The sequence below is a fragment of the Dasypus novemcinctus genome, chromosome 28, assembly GCF_030445035.2.
Source record: "Dasypus novemcinctus isolate mDasNov1 chromosome 28, mDasNov1.1.hap2, whole genome shotgun sequence".
NCBI lineage: Eukaryota > Metazoa > Chordata > Mammalia > Cingulata > Dasypodidae > Dasypus > Dasypus novemcinctus.
In genome coordinates, this window is record NC_080700.1 from 25860393 (window position 1) to 25874031 (window position 13639).

The 13639-nt window shown below is 34.6% G+C and overlaps 1 pseudogene; it reads right to left on the bottom strand.

Annotated features, from left to right (window-relative positions):
* Nucleotides 1–320: 320 nt before the first annotated feature.
* On the bottom strand, nucleotides 321–1810 carry LOC101434780 (heterogeneous nuclear ribonucleoproteins A2/B1-like; annotated as a pseudogene).
* Between the last annotated feature and the right edge of the window lie 11829 nt (nucleotides 1811–13639).

Here is a 13639-nt window from a genome sequence, read left to right on the forward strand (position 1 = left end):
ATGCTTCTGCACTCTTACAAAGACCACTAAAAAGAAAAACAATTAAAAAGCTAAGAAACTGTCTCAAAGGCATTTTTTTCTCCTTACAATCCTTCCTCCACAGTAAGGTAATGTTATTAAATAATCCAATCCAGTCACAAAATGGCTCTCTGCACCTGCTCTGAGGTCTTGTGCCATATCCCTGCATATTATGCATGACTGAGATAAGAGTTTCCTTAACATTGTTATTTCAATAACCTGAAGTTGTTCTGTTACCTCTCGGTTCTCATCGTCTCCTATTTACACAGTGAAGCCCATGGCAAATAGGAAGAAGCTCAATATCAGCTCCTCCCTCCATAGCTCCCACTTCTACTACTGCCTCCTGGACCAGAGTTTCCTCCATCATATGGTGCCCCTATGTTCCTGTTACCATCAAAGTTTCCACTCTTCATTGGACCATAGTCAGAAGGTTGCTGACTATAATTTTCAAAATCATTGTAACTTCCACTTCCATCATTTCCTCCTCCATAGTTGTCTTAACCATCTCCATAACTCCCACCTGGTTACCACATCCATGTCCTCCCCCACCATACCCTCCTCCATAACCAGGGCTACCTCCAAAATTGCCACCTCCAAGTCCTCCTCCCAACCCATGACAGCCATCTCCAAATTCAAGAACACTTCCATATCCACCTGATCCTCCTCTAAAGTTACTCCCTGGTCCTGTTCCAAAATTTCCATCACCACCATGTGAATCTCCAAAACCAAAGTTGCCTAGTCTGCCTAGAGGAGAAACTAGTCCTAGAATTTTGGACTTCCTGCATTTCTTGTGAGACAAAGCCTTTCTTACTTCTGCATTATGACTATTGGTGGTATGATATTTCTGTAATATAATTTTATCAACAGGATCATGGTCATCAAAAGTTACAAAGTAGTAGCTCCTTTTCTTTCCAGACTGCCCATCAGAAATTATCTCAATGGTATCAATTTTTCCCTATTCCTGGAAGTAATCCCTAAGGTGATGTTCCTCGGTATCTTTTTTAATTCCACCAATGAACAGCTTCTTTAGTTACATGAGCCCCTGGTTTTCCAGATTCCTTTCTTGCTACAGCACATTTTGGCTCCACCACTCTCCCATCGATTGAATGAAGTCTAGCAGCCAAGGCGACATCAATCTTAGCCATGAATTAAAAAGTTACAAAACCAAATCCTCTTGATCTTTTGCTTGTAAGATCTCGCATCACCACACAGTCTGTAGGTCTTCCCCATTGTTCGTAGTAGTTCTGATGTGGGCTATGGGTGGGAGGCTCTTCATCTCTTTGTAGATAACCTAAGCTGTCTGTGACCTGTGGGTGTGGGATGGTAAGAGGCTGCAGCTCTGCCCTTAGTGACCATGGCAACAACTCCAATCCCAGGAAACAGTTTAGCAACGCAAACTCTATAAACATTAAATATTCAGGGAAATGCAAACCAAATGTGCTAAAAGCTTATCTAGAACGTATGAAGTACATGCTAAAAGTTTACCTAGGATGTGGAAGATAGATGCTAATTCAAGCCTATTGAGCGCTGAAACAAAGAACAATTTGACCCTACCTTTCTGTATAAAAGGAACTCAAAATTCTTGTTTAGGGCTCAGGTTTGAAACAGAAAGCTCCCGAGTCCGGTCGGCCGTCAATAAATCATTTTTCCTTCTCAAATCATTCCTGAGTCCTGGCCTTTCTATATGCAAATAATTGAACCTCTCTCAAATTCTACAACAGTTCCTCAAACTTTCTTCTGTTCTTTCAAAATTTAAGCCACCAATAAAGAGTTTACAGCATTGTCTCTCCATTGCAGATTCAGTAGTTTCAGCCAGATTTCCTACAGCTGGTGGAGAGGAGAGAGATCTCCGCCTGTTGTGAAAACTGCAGATGCTCAAGGAAGTGCTCCGCATGAACCCCGGCGCTGCTGCTACCCAGTGGTATATATTTAGTTACATATTTTAAGTTTCTCTTTTTTGTGCTGTAAAAGTGTTATATTTCTTTTAAATTCATTTATTGAGATGTAATTCACATAGCACAAAATGCACAGTTTTTAAGTATGCAATGCAGTAGCTTTTAGTATATTCTCAAAGTTATACAACCATGAGAAACTAATTACCAAAACATCTTCATTCACACAAAAAGAAACCTCACAACTGTTAAAAGTCACTCTAAACCGCCACCCAGCTCCACATTCTGTCTTTATGGATTTGCCTAAGGGGCACATTCATATAAATGGTCTCAGTATGTGGCATTTTTGCATCTAGCTTCTTTTACTTAGCATAATATTTACAAGGTTCTACCATGCTGTGACATGTGTCAGTATTCATTGTTATGACTAAATAATCTTCCTTTATATGGATATACCACATTTTGTTTAAACATTCCTTAAATAATGGACATTTGGATTGTTTCTACTTTTGGCTGTTATTAATATGTATACTATGAATATCTGTGTATAATTTTTTCAAACACATGTTTTCTATTCTCTACCTAAGAGTTGAAAGGTTGGGTCATAAATTTTACTTTTTTGAGGGACTGCCCACTGCCTTCCATAGCAGCTGCATAATTACACTTCTGCTATCAAGGTATGGGATTTCCAATTTCTCCACATTTTTGCCAACATTTGTAAATTTCCTTTCTTTTTATGTAGCCACCATAGTGGGTGTGAAGTGGTATCTCATTATGATGATTATATTGGTCAACTATTCATGTGCTTATTGGCCATTTGCATACCTTCTTTGAGTAATTTCTATTGAAATCCTTTTTTCATTTTAAATTATATGTCTTCCCATGGCCCACTGGGTGGAACATGGGAGAATGTGGGCTATGGTGTGGACCATTGACCATGAGGTGCAGCGGTGCTCAGAGATGTATTCACCAAATGCAATGAATGTCTCATGATGATGAAGGAGATTGTTGCTATGGGGGGAGGAGTGGGGTGAGGGGGGTGGAGGTATATGGGGACCTCATATTTTTTTTAATGTAATATTAAAAAAATAAATAAAGACAAAAACATTAAAAAATAAAAAATTTTAAAAATGAGTCATTTGTCTTTGTATTCTGGAGTTATAAAAGTTCTTCATACATTATGGATACTAGACCATTATCAATTATATGATTTGCAAATATTTTCTCCCACTTATGGACTGTCTGTGCACTTTGATGCATAAAGATTTTTAGCTTTGATGAAGTCCAGTTTATCTACTGTTTTCTCTCACTACCTTCTTTTGGCATCATATCTAGGAAACTATTGCCAAATCCAAGGTAATCAATATTTATTCCTATATTTTCCCTTAAGAATTTTATAGTTTTAACTCATATGTAAGTCCCTGACCAATTTTGAGTTAATTTTTGAATATATTTTCAAGAAAGCATCCAAATTCATTCTTTGCTTATGAATATATAGTTGTCCCAGCACTATTTGTTAAAAAGACTATTCCTTCCCCCATTGAATAACTTTGGCATCTTTTTCAAAAATCAACTGATCATAAACATATGGGATTATTTCTGGATTCTTAATTTTATTCCATCATTCAATATGTTTATTCATTTGACAGTTCCATGCTGTCTTGATTACTATAGGTTTGCAATAATTTTTGAAACTGGAAATTTTGTCTTCCAACTTTGAGCTTTATGAAGGTGGTTTGGCTATTTTGGTTCCTTTGCATGCCAGATGAATTCAATGTTCAGCTGGCTAATTTCTAGCAGCTGGAATTCTGATGGACATTTTATTCAATCTGTAGATTAATTTGGAGACTATTGTCATTTTAACACTATTAAGTCTACCAATCTATAAAAAGTAAGTTGTCTCTCAGTTTATTTAGGTCTTCTTTAATTTCATTAATGATGCTTTATACTTTTCCCTTTATAGTTTTTTGCACTTCTCTTAAATGTATTCTTTTTTAGGCTCTTTTAAATGGAATTTTAAATTACATTTTCAGAGTTTTCATTGCTGATGTATAGCAATACAACTGATTTTTGTATTATGTTTTCTACAACTTTGCCATACTTATTTAATTGCTCTAATCATATTTTTTTGTGGACTCCTTAGGATTTTCTATGTAGAAGATAATGTCATCTGCAAATAAAGTCTTATTTCTTCCTCTCTAATCTGGATGCATTTTATTTATTTTTCTTGACTCATTTTCCTGGCTAGACTCTTCAGTACAATTTTGAATAGAAGTAGTGGGAGCAGATATCCTTATCTTGTTTCTGTTCTTAGGAACAAAAGTTTCAATCTTTCACTATTAGGTAAGATGTTAGCTGTTGTTTATTTTTTTCATAGAGGCCCTCTATCAGAGTCAGAATAGAAAGGAAGGTCCTTTCTATTCTTAATTTCTTAAGTGTTTTATATCATTAAAATTTTGGGATTTTGCAAATGATTTTTATCCATCAGTTGATTTATCATATATTTTCCTTAATTTTCTTAATATGAGTATTTTATTTTTGTATATTGAAGCAACCTTGCATTTCTGGGATAAATCTCATTTGGTCATATGTATAATTTTTTTTTCTGCTCCTGGATTTAGTTTGCTAGTACGTTGTTGAGCGATTGTGTATCTATTAATATATTCATAAGGGGTATTAGTATGTAGTTTTCTTTCCTCAGATATGTTGCTATCTGGAAAAACTGGCCTCATAGAAAGAGTTGATAAGTGTTCCTTCCTCTTGTTTTCTTGCTCTTTTCATTATAATTTCTTCAGTTTTGGTGGTTGTGTGGTTCTGGGAATTTTTCCATTCCATATAGGTTATTTAATCGTTTGCATACAATTGTTCAGAACATTCCCTTATAATCATTTCTTCTGGAAGGTTGCTAGTAATGTCACACTCTCTCTTTGATTTTAATAAATTGAATCTTTTCTATTCTGTTATTTGTTAATCTTTCTTTTCTTTTCTTTTTTATTTTTTTAAAGGAGGTACCAATGACTGAACACAGGACCTCATGTATGTGATGCATGTGCTCGACCATTAAACTATACCCATTCTGCATGTTTGTTGATCTTAAAAGATTGTCAGTTGGGTTGACTTTTTCAAAGAACAAAATTGTTTATTTTTAAATTTTCTCTATTATTTTTCTAATCCCATTGAATTTCTTTCAGCCCTAATCTTTACTATTCCCTTAATTTTGCTTGCATTGGATTTAGTTTGACTTTCTCTTATTCTAGTTTCTTATGGTAGAAGGTGAAGTTGTTGATTTCAGATCTTTCTCTTTTTTTAACACCTGTAAATTTCCATTCAGAACTGCTTCAGCTGCATAACATAAGGTTTGATATGTTTTGTCTTTTTTTACATTCATCTCAAACTATGTTCTGACTGCATAACAAGAATGCTCATTTATTATTCCCTATCTTTCTTGCTGTATGTTGTTTATTCATTCATCATTCCTTTAATAATTATCAAACACTTTTTATTTCATATATTCCCCTAAGTTCTGAAAATTTATCAGTTTTGTATTTATGATGTCGTTTATTTCCAGGTAATTAAGTCTATTCTGAATTTTTGCCTATCCCTGCACAACAACCACTCTGGCATAATTTCTAAAGTTTTGTTTAAAGCTGTAGTCTTCATAGTATATGCCCTAATCATAATATAAATGTCTGTCTAACTGATTATCTTTTAGGTATGTCTTTGCTCTTGTTTTGGTTTCTTGGTTTTGCATATAAATGGAGAATTATCTTACAATGATCCTCAAAAATATTTTGTGGAATTCGTTTTTAATTGAACAGAATAAATAAAGCTTTACATTATTTAGTTTTTCTCTCATTGAATGTGGTATATCTTTAAATTTTCCAAGTCTTTAGTTCTGTCTCTTCATGAAAACGTATATATTTCTGGCACAATTCAAAGTGCTGAAGACAGAGTGCAGAATCAATTTTTTTAAATAACTCCTCCCTCAAAGGGGCGATAGTCTAGTTCAGAAAGAAAGACAATATGAATAAACTAATGTGTGTGTGTATGTTTCCGATGGTGGTAAGGGCTAATAAAAAAACTAAAGCAGCAGAGGATGTTGATTGGGTATCAAAGTTCAGTTTAAAATGTGGTAGTTTAGGAACATCTCACTATATGAAATCTGGAAGTAGAATGAAAGTAAGCCTTAAAATGACTAGGGAGCATTGTTCTGGGCAGAGAGAATAGCCAATCGAAGGTTCAAGGAAGAGACAGTTGAGAGTTATAAGGCTTTACATTTTGCTCTGAGTGAGACAAGAAAAAGGTGAAGCATTTTGAGCAGAAGAATGCTATGATACGGCATACCTTCTTAAAGTTTCCCCTAACCTGCTAAATTGAGAATAGCATGTAGGAAGACAAGATTGGGGGGTTGATAAAGTTGCCAAAGTATTACAGTACTTCAGTTAAGACATTTTAGTTCCTTAATCCATGCTGGTTGTAGTGAGTGTGCAAGAAGAGGTCTGATATTGGATATTGTTTCTTTTTATGTAATAAAAATAGTACAGAAAAGTTGCAAGAATAGGAGAAGCAGCATTTAATCCTGAACTATTTGAAAGTAAATTTACAACATGATGGTCGTCATTTCTGTGTATTTTAATGTGTAATTCCTGAAAGCAGAAATATTCTTAAAAATCACAATGTTGAAATCAAAACCAAGAGTGTACATTAATATACTGCTATCATCTACTCCAAACTCCTGATTTTAGTTTTACCACTTGTTTTGATAATGTATTTTATAGCAAAATGATCCAATTCGGGATCAAGCCATCTTCAAATGGAAAGAATTCCTCACTCTCTTCTTAACTTTTATGGCCTTGGCATTTTTTAAGATAATATACCAAACTGCTTTTCAGATTTGGCTTTGTCTGATGTTTATTCCATAACTAATTCAAGTTATGCATTTTTGGGAGGAAAATGACAGAAGGAAAGCTATATTCTTTCCATCTGTCCTATGAGCTGATACATGATTTTAATTTGTGCCATTTAGATGATATATTCAATCTTTTGAGCAAGGTGAAGCCTGTCAAGATTTTTTTTATTATAAAGTTACTTTTAGCTCTTTGTAATAATAAGTATTTTGTTGAGAGATACATTGAGCTTATTCATATATTCTGTTACACCTCAAATATCCATTAACTAGTATTAACATCCATCAATGCTCTTTAGCTGAAATAATTATTAATGTGGTGTTTACCAAATAGTGATTTTTCTAATATCATTATTCTTTATACATATATTACTTGACATTCTTTTTTAAAGTAAAGCTTCTTCCCACTTATTTATTTACAGGTGTGTGTGTATCAGTATGGATAACAATGAGTTGTAATCTGTTACCTCCATTTTTCATTTTGATCATCAAATTGTCTGTAACTTGGCCAGTGGGAATACCTTCAGGCCCTTTGTTTAACATTATTTTTGAAAACTTCCTTGCTTTCTTGCACAACAAAATAACCCAGGTTTATTTTATACTTCCCATTCCACAGCCCTGAAATTAGCCATTTCTCTAAGGATTCTGATAAATTTAGCTTGAGAATGGTATTTAAAAACAAAGCTATTGTTGCTTACTGTGCTGATAATTATTGAAATATTTTTGTCTCTTGTCCCATTTCATGGACAGAGTTAAGTAATACATGTATATATGTGTATAGTGGTGTGTGGGGGGCTATGAGACAGAGAGATAGCTTACATATATACACATGTATATCTGTATTTGTTTATGTCTATATAAATGGCTCAAAAACATGAGTTCATTATGGAATTCCTATTTCCAATAATAAAGGTAAACTCTAGTTTTCTTCTTTTCCACATTTATAACTTCCTTCTCTTAAAGTGACAAACCCTGCTCCAGTTATTCCCAATATATGTACTTATGGGTCATTTTCTTCTGTATATAATCAATCTTTCATTGGCCACCTCCCAGGCAGAACCTTGCTTGCCTTGTCCAATCTCCCATTTTTCTTCCTGGTCACCAACACTTCCCAGTGCACATGCCCTCCTCACCTCAGAGTTTAATACCTTAGTCTTACTGTATGGTCACCCCTGTCACTTTTATCTTTCATCAGCCCAGGCTGAATCTCCATTATCTTCCTACATGGTTGCTTTCCTTTGGGGCTTTAGTACTTCTGTCACCTCCACACAGGTTCCTATCTTCTTTAGCTCCTCCTCATGGCTTTTGGATTGAATTATTTAAGAATGCAAGAAGGAAGAAAAAATAAAGAAGTGAAGGAAGAAAGGAAGAGAAACACACTGAAGCCATTGAAAATTTGGAGGAGATCATAAATTTAGCTTTGAAAATCAACGGAGAGAGGCATATTAGGATACCAAGTGGCAATGTCATGAAGATGGTTAGATAGAGAGTCTGGAAATCAGGGGAAACATCTGGAGTATGGATTTGTGGGTCCGCTTACAGATAGCATTTGAAAACATGAGATGGGATAAGATCATTAAGATAGTGAGTACCATTAAAAAGAAGGAGAAAAAATCTGGTCAGTAGAAGAGGAAATTTCAAAGAAGACCCATGAAGGTTGGCCAGAGAGGTAGGAGGAAAATTAGAAATGTGTATTCTACTACAAGCAAGTGGGGAGAGAATTTAAGGAGGGATTTCTTCTCAACTATTTAAAATATTGGTTGATACGTCAAAAGAGACAGATTTCACCTGTAGGCTATCATTGTTTGACATTGACAAGAATAACATCCCAGAACTGTGGAAAGACGGTGGTGTAGGGAGTACCAGACTCAGTTCTTCCACCAAAACTTTTATTGAACAGACAGGAACTGCCTGACACAACTCTTTTGAAGTTCTGGAGGTCAGAAGAACACAGTACAGCATCCAGGGTGGCGCAGAAGAAAGAGGATAATAAATTATGGTAAAGAACAGTGTATTGCTTTCTCTGTGTAGTAGCTACAAACACTCATCTCCCTCTCTAACATAAGGCCACTGTGGGATCCAGGCAAAGGCGCTACCTCTTTGGTAACAGAAAGGGACAAGAGCAGCAGTGGCACAGGTGATCACTGAACACAACTTTTGATTAGCAAATTTGGATCAGTGGGGGCCCGGTCCTGATGGTGGTCATTATTTCAGCCTGCCCAGATGGAGGAAGAATAGTGATTCTTTCAGCCTTCCCCAGACAGTGGAGGCAGAAGTGTAGACTAAAAGATACAGCACTTCCTCAGGACTACAGGGCACTGTTAGCTGAAGGGCTGCATTTGCTAGAAAAACCAGGGAAGCTCAGCTTTGGGAACCAATGGAAAGCTCTTGATGCCTTTTGTGATACCCTCACCAGGGAAATTTTGAGATAGTCTGGGCTCCTTTTATGAGTTCCTGAGATGGTTTCAGCTAGGAAAGAGTGACTTGGGAAAGCCCTCTTTGGCATGCCTCTCTTCCAAAAATTTTCCCTCTAGTCAAAAGCAACTTGAGACAATGAAAGGAGTATAAGTAATTATAGAGGTAGACAGTATGAGACAAAGGCTTATCAGCATCAAATACTCAGGAAAAGGAGGTCTGTCTCCTGGAAAACAGAGGGGACAGCAAAAATCCTGAAAAGCAGGGGACCAAAACAACTAACAAGCAAAAGCCCATGATAACACAGAGACCCAGAAAAATATGGAAATCCCTGCAAACTGCACTTGCCTTGGGCAGACCTTCTTAATAGGAGAGCTGAAGCTTAAGATAATCCCTATCTTATCCCTAGCTGGTTACAAAATCAAAATACAGACATCTCAAGGAATAAATATTTTAAAGCATTAAAATTCATGCTACACAACAAAAGAACAAACAAAAAAAAAAAACAGGAAATGATGGTCCACCCAAAGGAAGAAAATCCAGAAAATGCTAAGAAAGATGAGAATGTGTACATATGGACATACTGAACAAAACCTTTAAAAAAAGATACTATAATATGCTCAAGGAGATGAAGGAAAAAATATAGAGAAAGAATTAAATGATATCAGGAATACAATGAATGAGTAATATGAGAGTTTTTGTAATGAGATAGAAATTTGAAAAAGGAATCAAATGGAACTACTGGAGTTGAAGACCACAATAACTGAAATGAAAAATTCCAAAGGAGTGGTTCAGAAGCAGATTAGAGCTGGCAAAAGAAAGAATCAGTGAACTCAAAGACAAGGCACTTGAATTGAGTCAGACTGGGAAGCTGAAAGAAAAAAAGAATGATTAAAAGTGAAAATAGTCTAAAACACTACTGGGACACTATCAAGTGTACCAAGCTCCATGGGATTCCAGAAGAGAGAAAGAAGCAGAAAGAATATTCAGAAAACTCCCCAAATTTAGCAAAATATATGAATATGCACATCCAAGAAGCCCAAAGAACACCAAACAGGATAAACATTAAGAAAGTGCATTTCTTCATATACTGATCACACTACTGAATGCAAAGGACAAAGAGAAAGTTCTAAAAGCTTCAGGAGAATAACAACATTTTATATACAAGGCAATCCCAATTAGAGTGATTGCTGGTTTTCACTCAGAAACCATGGTGGCAAGAAGTCAGTGATTTGAAATATTTAAAGTACTGAAAGGAAAAAAAGAAACAAACTTCCAGCCAAGAATTTTATATCCTGTGAGACTTTCTTACAAAAATGAAGGGAAGATTAATACATTGTCAGAAAAACAAAAGCTGAGGGAGTTCATCACCACTAGACCTTTCATACAAGCAATGCTAAAGGGACTCCTTCAGACTGAAAGGAAAGGACACAAGACAGTAGTTAAAACTGACATAAGAAATAAAGTCCTACAGTAAAGGTAACCATTTGGGCAATTATAAATGCCAGTATTATTATAGTGTATTGATTGGTATGTAACTGTTCTTCTCACATCCTACACATGCAAAAATGCAAATGCATAAAAAAGTAATCATTAATCAATGTTTTGGAAATACAATGTGCAAAAATATAAATGGTAATAAGTACCAAATAAAATGTGAAAGGATAGAGGGGTATAGGAAAAGTATATGTGCAAAAGTATTTGGTATAAAACCAAATATGATGTTATATATTTGGATGTTAAATTTGAACCCCATAATAACAACAAGGAAAAGAGATGAAAAGTATATCTAGATAGAAATGAGAAGACACTCAATATGGGACAACACTCACACATAAATAAATATAAAAGTAGGCACTAATGGTAGTGAAGGGCAAAAAAGGCTTAAGGCATACATAAGTTAAATAGCAAAATGAAAGAAAAAAGTCCTGTATTATCAGGAGTGACTTTAAATGAAAATGGATTAAACTTTGCAGTCAAAAAATAGAGATTGATAGAAAGTATTTAAAAAGCATGACTCAATTATATATTTTTTGCATTAGACTCACCATAGATTCAGAGACACAAGTAGGTTGAAAATGAAAGGTTGGAAAAAATATATATACCATGCAAGTGGTAATCAAAAGAACTCTGGGATACCAATACTAATCTCAGATAAAACAGACTTTAAGTCAAAAACAATTACAAAGATATCATTATATACAGGAAAAGAGAGCAATTCAACAAGATATAATAATTGTTAATACATATATACATCTAACTGCAGAGTCACAAAATATATGCAGCAAATATTAATAGATTTAATGGGAGAAACTGACAGTTCTACACTAATAGTAGACTTTAATACACCACTCTCAATAATGAATAGAACATCAAGTTTGTAAATCAATAAGGAAATACAAGACTTAAATGATATTCTATGTTAGGCCACAGGTAAGTCTCAATAAATTCAAAAATATTGAAATCATACACTGCATCTTCTCCAGTCAAAATAGAATAAAGCTAAAAATCGATAACAGAGGGAGAAATATAAAATTCACAAATATGTGGAAATTAAAAAATATAATCTTAAAAAACTATGGGTTAAAGAGGAAGTTAGAAGTGAAATTAGGAACTATCTTGAGGTGAATGAAAGTTAAAATACAACCTACCAAAACTTATGGGATGCAGCAAAGGCAGTGCTAAGAAGGGAATTTATAACACCAAATGCTACATTAAAAACGAAGAAAGAGTTCAAATCAGAAACTCAACCTCGAAACTGAAAGAACTAGACAAAAGAAGAAAAACTAAGCCCAAAGTCATAAGGAAGGAAATAACAAATATTAGATTTGAAATAAATGAAATAGCAAAAGAAAACAATAGAGAGTATCAACAAAACTTGATTATGTGAAAGGACCAATAACATTGACAAAGTTTTAGCTAGACTGACAAAGAAAAAAAGAGAGAGGATACAAAAACTATAATCAGAAATTAAAAGGGAGAAATTGTTACTGACCCCACTGAAATAAAAATCACTACAAGAGGACACTACAAACAACTGTGCATAGATAAAGTAGACGAAATGGACATATTCTTAGAAACACTCAAAAACTACCTACACTGACTCAATAAGAAATAGAAGACCTCAACAAACCAATCACAAGCAAAGAGATTGAACCAGTCATCAAAAGCCTCCCAAAAAAGAAAAGGCCATGACCAGATGGTTTCACAGGGGAGTTTTACCAAGAATTCCAAGAATACTCAACTCCAATTCTGCTCAAACGCTTTCAAAAAATTGAAGAGGAGAGAACATGCCCTAATTCATTTTATGGGACCAACATCACCCTCATAACAAAACCAGATAAAGATACTGCAAGAAATGAAAACTATAGAGCAACACCTCTTATGAATTTGGACGCAAAAATCCTCAACAAATCCCAACAAATCAAATCCAAGAGCATGTTAAAAGAATTATATATATGATCAAGTGGAATTTATCCCTGTTATGCAAGGTTGGTTTAACATAAGAAAACCAATAAATGTAATGTAGTGTATCAACAAAATGAAAGAAAAAACAAACAAACAAAAACACATGATCTCAATTAATGCAGAAAAAGCAGTTGACGTAACTCAGAACTGCTTCTTGATTTTAAAAAAACACATAGAACAGTAGGAATAGAAGGAAATGCCCTCAAAATGATGAAAGGAATATATGGAAAGCCCACAGCTAACATCCTACTTAATGGTGAAAGATTGAAAGCTTTCCTGTAAGATCAGTAACTAGACATGGAGGCCAACTGTCACCACTTTATTCAAGATTGTATTGGGCATTGTTGCCAGAGGAATGAGCAATTAGGAAAGAAAAAGTAATAAAAGACCTGCAAATTGGAAAGAAAGAAGCAAATTTCCCTGCTTGAGATGACATGATTCTATACTCAAAAAATCATGAAAAATCCGTAACATTGTTCCTAGAGTTAATAAAGGAATTCAGCAAAGTAGTGAGGTATAAGACCTACACCCCAAAAAATCAGGAATGTTTCTATACACAAGCAATGAACAATCAGACAAAGAAATTTTTTAAAAATCACATTTAAAATAGCAACTAAAAGAATCAATTATCTGGGAATAAATCTAACTAAGGATTTAAAGTACTTGTACAAAGAAAACAACAAATATTTTCCAATAGAAATCAGAGAAGAACTAAATAAATGGAAGAAAATTCTGAGTTCATAGATTGAAAGGCTCAATAGTATTAAAAATGTCAACCTTACCCACAGTAATTTAAAGATTCAATGCACTCCCAATCAAAATTCCAACAAACTTCTTTGCAGAAATGGAAAAGCCGATCATCAAATTTCTATAGAAGGGCCAAGGGTCCAAAATAGCTAAAACCATCAAGGAAAAGAAGAATGAAGCTGGAGAACACTCA